This window comes from Cryptomeria japonica, chromosome 8, assembly GCF_030272615.1.
Source record: "Cryptomeria japonica chromosome 8, Sugi_1.0, whole genome shotgun sequence".
In the NCBI taxonomy this organism is placed as follows: Eukaryota; Viridiplantae; Streptophyta; class Pinopsida; order Cupressales; family Cupressaceae; genus Cryptomeria; species Cryptomeria japonica.
The window spans coordinates 462,911,796-462,921,160 of NC_081412.1; positions in this window are offsets into that span (position 1 = coordinate 462,911,796).

Genomic DNA, 9,365 nt, shown 5'->3' on the forward strand with positions numbered 1-9,365 from the left:
TGTTGTATATCTATAGGTGTTGTGTAGGTCTGCATCATATTTAAAATATGTTTGACTAGGTTGCATTAGCAGTTCTATCTTTTGGAGTCGACCTAGTGTTTTTGGTCTGTGTGATAGCGTCTAGAGTTGAAGGCGATGATTTGGGATTGACGGGAAGGTGTTCCGGCATGGTGTGATTCCTTACATGTCTTATTTCCCTTTTTCATTGGTTTGTATAAAGTATTTTGGGCCGACTATTTATAATCTAAACATTACATCTAATTAGGTTGACCTAGTTGATGTATCTTCCTTGTGTAGATAATATATAAAAAATAAGATATTTTGGAGGATTGAATATGTGTAATGAGAAGAGATATATGGTGTGTCAAGTAAATCCGAAGGTGTGCAATTGCAGATGAGCAGTAATGAAGTCATTTTTATATTTTTTGCATAGTGAACTATAATCAACATCTCAAAGAATGCACTTCTACTCGATTCAGCAATAATTTTAATGAAGTCAGTTTTAGATTTTTAGCATAGTGAATTGTAATCAACATCTCAGGAGCGATGGGATTCGTAATTAGTTTTCATATAGTGAGATAGTTCTCACTATGGTTTTCCCCACATTGTATTTTCAATCATGATCAATCTATCAATCATGATCAACTTGTCTTAGACAGGGAAGGGTACACTCCAAACTAGACAGATCGGTCTTATATGGGGTATTTGATCTTTGAAACTAGAGATTCCTATCAACCATCACATCAAGAAATCAAAGCAAGACCTAATTAGTATGGTTGTTATATTTTGTCCTAATTAGTCTTATCTTTTTATCAATTAGTTGCAGATCATGTTCCTATCCTACTCAAGGATGTTCACAAGTGACTAGAGGCGTCGAGATGGTTCATGATCTTTTTCTTTTTTTGTTGTTTGAGGTGTGAACCGATGAATTTATGGGGCAATGGTACTCTGGGTGTCTATGTTGGTAATGTTCATTTGGTGAGTATCCTATGAAAAAATGAAAGTCACTTGGATAACTATGCTTGTGACTATCACACATACCTCGACCCTTAGTGCTATACCCAAAATGAAGGGGTTCACTCCTTATCTACAACATGTTTATTTTATACAATGGATATCATTTACACCTTTGTTTTTCATACCTTGGTGTACAAAGCTCCATTGATACATAATAAGGCTCAATGATGAAAATGTTGTGCTATATAAAAAGACACAAGAATTTGTGATAGTTTCATTTCCTCATATCAATTATTTTATCCATCAATCAATTCTATTTCCTAATATTCTTCAATTCTTACTAATCATTCTTCACTTTCATAATATTTCATCAATCATATGTCTTATACAGGATGTTTCCTTCCTTAAACTAGACGTTGTCATCTATCATTTATCCTATACAAGATGTGTCTTTCCTAAAACTAGACTTGATCTTTATCCAATCAATCTTATCAATTTGATCAATCAATCAAACTACAAATCACTCAAACCATTTCTTCTACCCAATTAAAGCTATACATATCATCTACTAACCATTCTTCTATTTCACATTCTTCTTCTTTTGAGAAATCATTCATGCCTTTACTGCATAAGCAATCTCTCAAGGGGGTATAATTACACCCTACTAACACCGAGGCACACTTGGGCAGGAAATTTTATATTTTTCTTTGAAACAACATGTTAGGTCCCGGAGACAACTGAGAGAGGGGGGGTGAATCAGTTATCTAATAAATTCAAACCAAAAACTTATTAACCAACTTAATGCTTAATACCGGTAAACCAGTTAAGTATGCCGGTAGACAGTGTTAACAGTAAATTGCTATACCGGTAAGGATTAATGCATGAAACATAAACATAAAGTCATCCACAACACATGACACCAATATTTGTACATGGAAACCCTGTAAGGGAAAAAACCATGGTGGGAAACCTTACCCACAATTAGATGATACTACTGCAAATAGTATGTGTACATAAATGGGGTCTGCACATGCAGAAAGACCAACAGCTTAGAGCTCACTGCTCAATCACAAAATGGGAGTCACATTGACTACAGTTGGATGGTTAAATCCAATAAGAATGTACTGCACAAAATAGCATCTTCATATGCTGGATTCAGTACCAGTGTAATGCTGATATGCTTCTACAAAAACCTAACTTCACCTTCAAATGATGTCTTCGTGTATATCCCTACTTGATCTCGCATATACCTTCACTTAATTCTTTTTCCACATACCACACTTGAGCTTACAAATAAGATCTTACATTTATACCATACCTTAAGACCAATTTTAGTAGGTCGGCTCTACAAGATATTACAATAAAAATATTTTACAAACAATATAATATCTGATGCAATAACTGATTGAACATGTCGACTTAATGCATTTATAACAATAATAATTCATCTCCATAGTGTGCCATGATGATCTGGAAAAGATAAACTTGCCAGTGTAACCCTAGATAACCTGGACCTATTTGCCGGTAAAAGCAAATATGCAAATATAAATATACCAATGATTATTTCTTCAAAATAAAGTGTCCACATGATGTCTTCAACATTACCAAGTGTCTTCCATATCATTCCAGGTACCGGTGAACAATATATCTTGCTGGTGAACCATATACCAGTAACTGTTGCACAGTTTACTGCTTGCCGGTGAATGTTGTTGGATCTCCAAAGTAGGTGTATTCAGTAGGTGTTGACATCAATGACAAAACCATACCAAAATACCAACAATCTCCCCCTTTGGCATTGATGGCAACACAAGATGGAAAAACCATCAAAATGCCAAAACAGAAATGCCAAATATAAAAACCAACAATCTCCATTTCTCCCCCTGGGAGTAACAATACCAATCTCTCATACCAATTTCTCCTTAAGTGTGTTTTTCAAAATCTCTCCCCAAAAAGATAATGTGTTTTTCCATAGATATCTCTCCCCCTTTGACATCAAATGCCAAAGTCACAAAAGGTCAAGTTCATACAAAATACCAACCAATTCAATATACCAACTACTCCCCCTGAGAAGTAGCTTCCTCATCAAATACTGGAATAAAATATTTGTCCATTTAATTCTATCGATTGATGACAATCATCAACTGTCTAAGTCTCTATCGGTGGTGGTATGACTCCAAGCTGATCTCTGAGATACTCAAAAGTCTCCTTAGGCAAAGGTTTTGTGAAAATATCTGCAAGTTGTTCTTTAGTATTCACATAAACCAGTTTTATCTCCTTTTCTTCAACTTTTTCCCTTAGAAAATGCAGTTTGATAGAAACATGTTTTGTTTTAGAATGTAATATCGGATTCTTAGATATATCAATTGCTGCAGTGTTATCACAGTATATAGTAATAGGTTCCTTGCATTTTACCTTTATGTCTTTCAACATTTGCTTAAGCCATAATACCTGTGTACAGTTAGTTGTTGCTGCAATATATTCTGATTCTACTGTTGATAAAGATGTACAACTCTATTTCTTACTCAACCAAGAAACTAATCTCTTTCCAAGAAAGAATGCTCCTCCAGTGGTGCTCTTTCTATCATCTATATCTCCTGCCCAATTTGCATCTGTGTATGCACAGAGATCAAAGTTTTCATCTTTAGGATACCATAATCCAAGATTTGTTGTGCCTTGTAAGTACCAGAAAATCCTTTTTACTACTGATTCATGATTTTCCCTAGGATTACTCTGAAATCTAGAAACAATACATATTGCATTCATAATATTAGGCCTAGTTTGTGTCAAATATAGTAAACCTCCTATCATAGATTTGTATCTAGTTGGATTAACAGGTGTAGATTAATCCCTTTGAGATAATTTGTCATTTGTAGTCATAGGTGTGCTTACCAGTTTAGAGTTCTCCATCCCAAATTTCTTTAGTAATTCTTTCAAGTACTTGGATTGACTCAAAAATATACCTTTATCAGTTTGAGAAATTTGCAAACCTAAAAAGAATTTTATTTCTCCAATCATAGACATTTCAAATTCTTGTTGCATTTCAAGAGAAAATTCCTTACATAATCCATCTTCTCCTCCAAAGATTATATCATCAACAAATACTTCAATAATCAAGATGTCATCATTAGTTACTTTTTAGTATAAATTACTATCTGCATTTCCTTTAGTAAAACCAATCTTCAAAAGATACTTATCCAACCTTGCATACCAAGCTCTTGGGGCTTGTTTCAATCCATACAGAGCTTTTCTTAACCTGCAAACCATATCATTGTCATCTGTCAAAGAAAATCCATCAGGTTGTTCTATATATACTTCTTCTTCAAGATCTCCATTCAAAAATACACATTTAATATCCATTTGATAAACTTTGTAGTCCTTGTGAGCTGCAAAAGCCAAGAATAATCTAACTGCCTCAATTCTGGCTACCAGTGCAAAGGTTTCATTGTAATCAACTCCTTCTTTCTGAGAATATCCCTTACACACTAGTCTTTCTTTATTTCTGACAACCTTACCATCTTCATTAAGTTTGTTTCTAAATACCCATTTAGTTCCAATTACATTTTTATCTTTAGGCCGGGGAACTAATGTCCAAGTATTATTTTTCTCAATTTGTCCTAATTCTTCTTCCATAGCTTTAATCCAAATTTTATCTTCACATGCCTCATTAATAGATGATGGTTCAATTTGAGAAATAAGACATACCTCTTCATTTGTCAATCTTCCTCTTGTCATAACTCCTTTAAATTTGTTTCCAATTATCTGATCTTCAGAATGATTCAATCTTACATACCAGGGTGTCTTAGTTTGTTGTTGTTCTTCAATTATTGTGGAATCTTCTGATGATACCAGGGTAACTGGATCTTCATTTTGTATCGGTGGATTCAGTATAGGTTCATTTGTCACAATTTCTATTGCCGGTTCAGAGTCTATATACCTTGAAGTTCCTCTGAATTGTTCATCAATCTTTACATTTGTACTTTCAACAATTTTCTGCAATCTTTTATTAAAACATCTATATGTCTTGCTCTTAGATGAATAACCAAGAAATATTCCTTCATCACTTCTAGGATCAAATTTGCCAATATACTCATCTCTTCTAATATAACATTTACTTCCAAAAATTCTAAAATACTTAAGAGTAGGAGTATTACCAAACCATAGTTCATGAGGGGTCTTACCGGTTTCACCTTTGATGTGAACTTTGTTGAATGTATAGATAGCAGTGCTAACTGCCTCTCTCCAATACACATGTGGTAGATTTGCTTCTGATAACATACTTCTAGCTGCATCCAAGATAGTTCTATTTTTCCTTTCAACAACTCCATTCTGCTGTGGTGTCCAAGGTGCTGATAATTGTCTTTTGATTCCATTCACTTCACAGAATGTATTAAAGTCTTTAGGTGTGAATTCTCCAGCTTGATCTGATCTTAAACATTTGATTTTCTTACTAGTTTCATTTTCAACCATTGCTTTGAATATTTTAAACTTACCAAGTGCTTTTGATTTCTCTTTAAGAAAAGTAACCCAACACATTCTAGAATAATCATCAATAATTAGCATGAAATATCTATCACCTTGTAAGCTTCTAGTTCTAGCCGGACCACATAAATTAGTGTGAATTAAGTCAAGAGCATTGTTGGATTTTTTTGGAATACTTTTGAAACTAGCTCTAACTTGTTTTCCAAATTGACGTTCCTTACAAATTGTATTATGAGGTTTCACAATTTTAGGTAGATCTCTAACTGCCTTAGAAGTACTGATTTTTACCATGCAATCAAAATTTACATGACATAGTCTCTTATGCCATAACCAACTTTCATCTATGTGTGCAATTAAGCATGCCTTTTCACTGTTATTCAAATGAAAGATATTGCCTCTAGTTTGAGTACTAGTTGCAATTTCCAAACTAGTTCTATTCATGATTTTGCATTTTGCATTTTTAAATTGTAACTGAAATCCCTTCTCAACTAATTGACCAACACTTAAAAGATTATGCTTTAATCCTTCAACATAGTAGACATTGTCAATGTTATGTTTACCATCAAGAGATATTGAACCCTTACCTTTGATTGAACAGGCTTTGTCATCTCCAAATCTTACTAAACCTCCATTGTATTCTTGGAAGTTCAATAATTTACCTTTGTCTCCAGTCATATGATGTGAGCATCCTGAGTCAATAATCCATTCATCCTTTGTTTCAACTTTAGCTGCTAGGGCTTGTTCTACCGGTTGAACAGTAGATGTCAGTTGATCTTCTGTTATAGCAACAAAAACCCATCCATTGTCTGTTGGATCCTCATCAGAATCATCAGTCACACCTTCATCAACAATGTAACAAGATTTGTCTTTGTTCTTCTTAAATCTGTATCTCTGATATTCAGGATTAGGCTTGTATGTTCTTCTAGCTTCTTCTCTTAGTCTAGCATGTCTATCAAGGCATCTTGAAGCCATATGACCAATCTTATTCCAGTTAAAATATTTAAAGGGTGCTTCACCTTCATACTTACTTCCAATTGGACCTTTTGGCATTTTCCTTGCAAATAGTGCTTCAAGCTCTTCATTCTCCCTTCTGGATTCTTCAAGTTCTCTTGCATAAAAGGCTCTCTAGTCTAATTTGTCAAATGATGGAGCATATGATGTTGATGCTTTAAAGGCCAAATCAGTCTTTATAGCAACAGGACCAAATTCCTCAATTTCAAAGGCTGAAACTTTTCCAATCAATGTATCCCTAGTTACTGATGTATTAAGCATTGTTCTCAACTCATTTATAGCAGTAACCTTCATTTTATATGCTAGTGGCAAACCTCTTAAGATTTTTGAAACAATTTCATCCTCACTCAAGGTTCCTCCACAACATTTAATACCTAAAACAATTTCATTTACTCTTTCCATAAAAGCAAAAATCCTTTCATCTTCTTCCATTTTCAGATGTTCATACCTGACTCGGAAGCTTTCAAGTTTTGCAATTTTGACTATGGAATCTCCTTCATTCAGTGTTTCCAAGTGATCCCAAATAGCTTTAGCAGTAGACCTATATGATAATCCCATGATTTGTTGATCTAATAATGCACTCAAAAGTGCTTCTCTTGCTTTGCAATCACTCTCTTCATCTTTGGCTAAAGCAGTTGGAGCAGTCTGACTAGCTACAACAGTAGTATAACCATTCTTAGTAACTTTCTAGATGTCTTTACCAATGCATTTTAGATGTGTCTCCATTCTGATCTTCCATATCCCATAGTTGGTTCCATCAAGTTTAGGACTGTCCTTCCTGAAATAATTAATAGACATTGGATCTTCTCAAGTTGTTAAACTTCTGCAAAAGAGGACTAGGCTCTGATACCAATTGCTAGGTCCCAAAGACAACTAAGAGAGGGTGGGGGGGTGAATCAGTTGTCTAATAAATTCAAACCAAAAACTTATTAACCAACTTAATGCTTAATACCAGTAAACCAGTTAAGTATGCTGGTAGATAGTGTTAACAGTAAATTGCTATACCGGTAAGGATTAATGCATGAAACATAAACATAAAGTCATCCACAACACATCACACCAATATTTGTATGTGGAAACCCTGTAAGGGGAAAAACCACGGTGGGAAACCTTACCCACAATTAGATGATACTACTACAGATAGTATGTGTACATAAATGGGGTTTGCACATGCAGAAAGGTCAACAACCTAGAGCTCACTGCTCAATCACAAAATGGGAGTCACATTGACTACAGTTGGATGGTTAAATCCAATAAGAATGTACTGCACAAAATAGCATCTTCATATGCTGGATTCAGTACTGGTGTAATGCTGATATGCTTCTACAAAAACCTAACTTCACCTTCAAATGATGTCTTCGTGTATATCCCTGCTTGATCTCACATATACCTTCACTTAATTCTTTTTCCACATACCACACTTGATCTTACAAATAAGATCTTACATTTATACCATACCCTAAGACCAATTTTAGTAGGTCGGCTCTACAAGATATTACAATAAAAATATTTTACAAACAATATAATATCTGATGCAATAACCGATTGAACATGTTGGCTTAATGCATTTACAACAATAATAAATCATCTCCATAGCATGCCATGCTGATCTGGAAAAGATAAACCTGCCGGTGTAACCCTAGATAACCTGGACCTATTTGCCGATAAAAGCAAATATGCAAATATGAATATACCAATGATTATTTCTTCAAAATAAAGTGTCCACATGATGTCTTTGACATTACCAAGTGTCTTCCATATCATTCTAGGTACCGGTGAACAATATATCCTACTGGTGAACCATATACTAGTAACTATTTCACAGTTTACTGCTTGCTGGTGAATGTTGCTAGATCTCCAAAGTAGGTGTATTCAGTAGGTGTTGACATCAATGACAAAACCATACCAAAATACCAACACAACATTGTTCCAATATTGTCTCAAAGAGGGGCAAATGTAGACACCTAAAAATGTACCAGCTCCAAATTCTTTTGGATCATAGTCTTATTGATTTCCTCAAGCTCATCCATAATGAACTTAGAGGTACTCTTCTCCTAGTTCTTGTTTCTTGTCCTCATATAGGGGCCAGTAGTGGTCTGTGGTCTCGTACCTTGCAAGTTCGACTCCTGGATTTTCTTCTTCTGTTTGGTGTCTTAGGGTGGGATACTGGTGGTGGACTGATCTCTTTGGTTTGCAATCATCGCATTGACCTTTTTAAGACCTTGAGCAATGTTATTCATGGATTCCCTGCTAATATCAACCAGATTCTTCAGGTTGCCCTTAATGTCTTTGAATCTTATTTCCAACTGACCAATCCTTGATTCATGATCCATTTTCATGATCTTAACATCTTCTGTAAGTTTTTGGGTCATTTGGGGAGGTTTGTCAGTTTTTCTTGGCATGGGCATCTCAACAAAAGTGTCAATGATTCCCTTAATACCTTCCTTAAATATATTGGTCTCCTTAATGACCCAAAAAAAGAAATTTTCATGAATTTTGATAGATTTATTAAGGAGAATATCAAAATCAGTCATTTTGAGTATCCCCTTGTTCAACATTAATAGGGATGTCTAGCTTTATTTCCTTCTCCTTTCCCTTGTGGTGCAAGAGTACTTGGCACAAGATGGCCACCATGAGGCCAAATCGGTGATAAGTTCATGTTTTTTATTTTTTTCATGAATAAGTTCTTGAAAGACCATATTTGATATAATAAAGGTCATTGAGACCATTAAGTGTTATGTTGAGTCTTTTAGGAGTCATATTTTCAAAATTGTCAAAAATTGTCATTATGTGGGAAATGTGTACCAATGGGTAAAATATGATGTTTAATGATGTATAAAGGTATTTTAAACCTATTTTTACCTATTCATATTGGTTTTTGAATCATAAAGGTCTTAGGTTGACTCTAGGGTGCATAT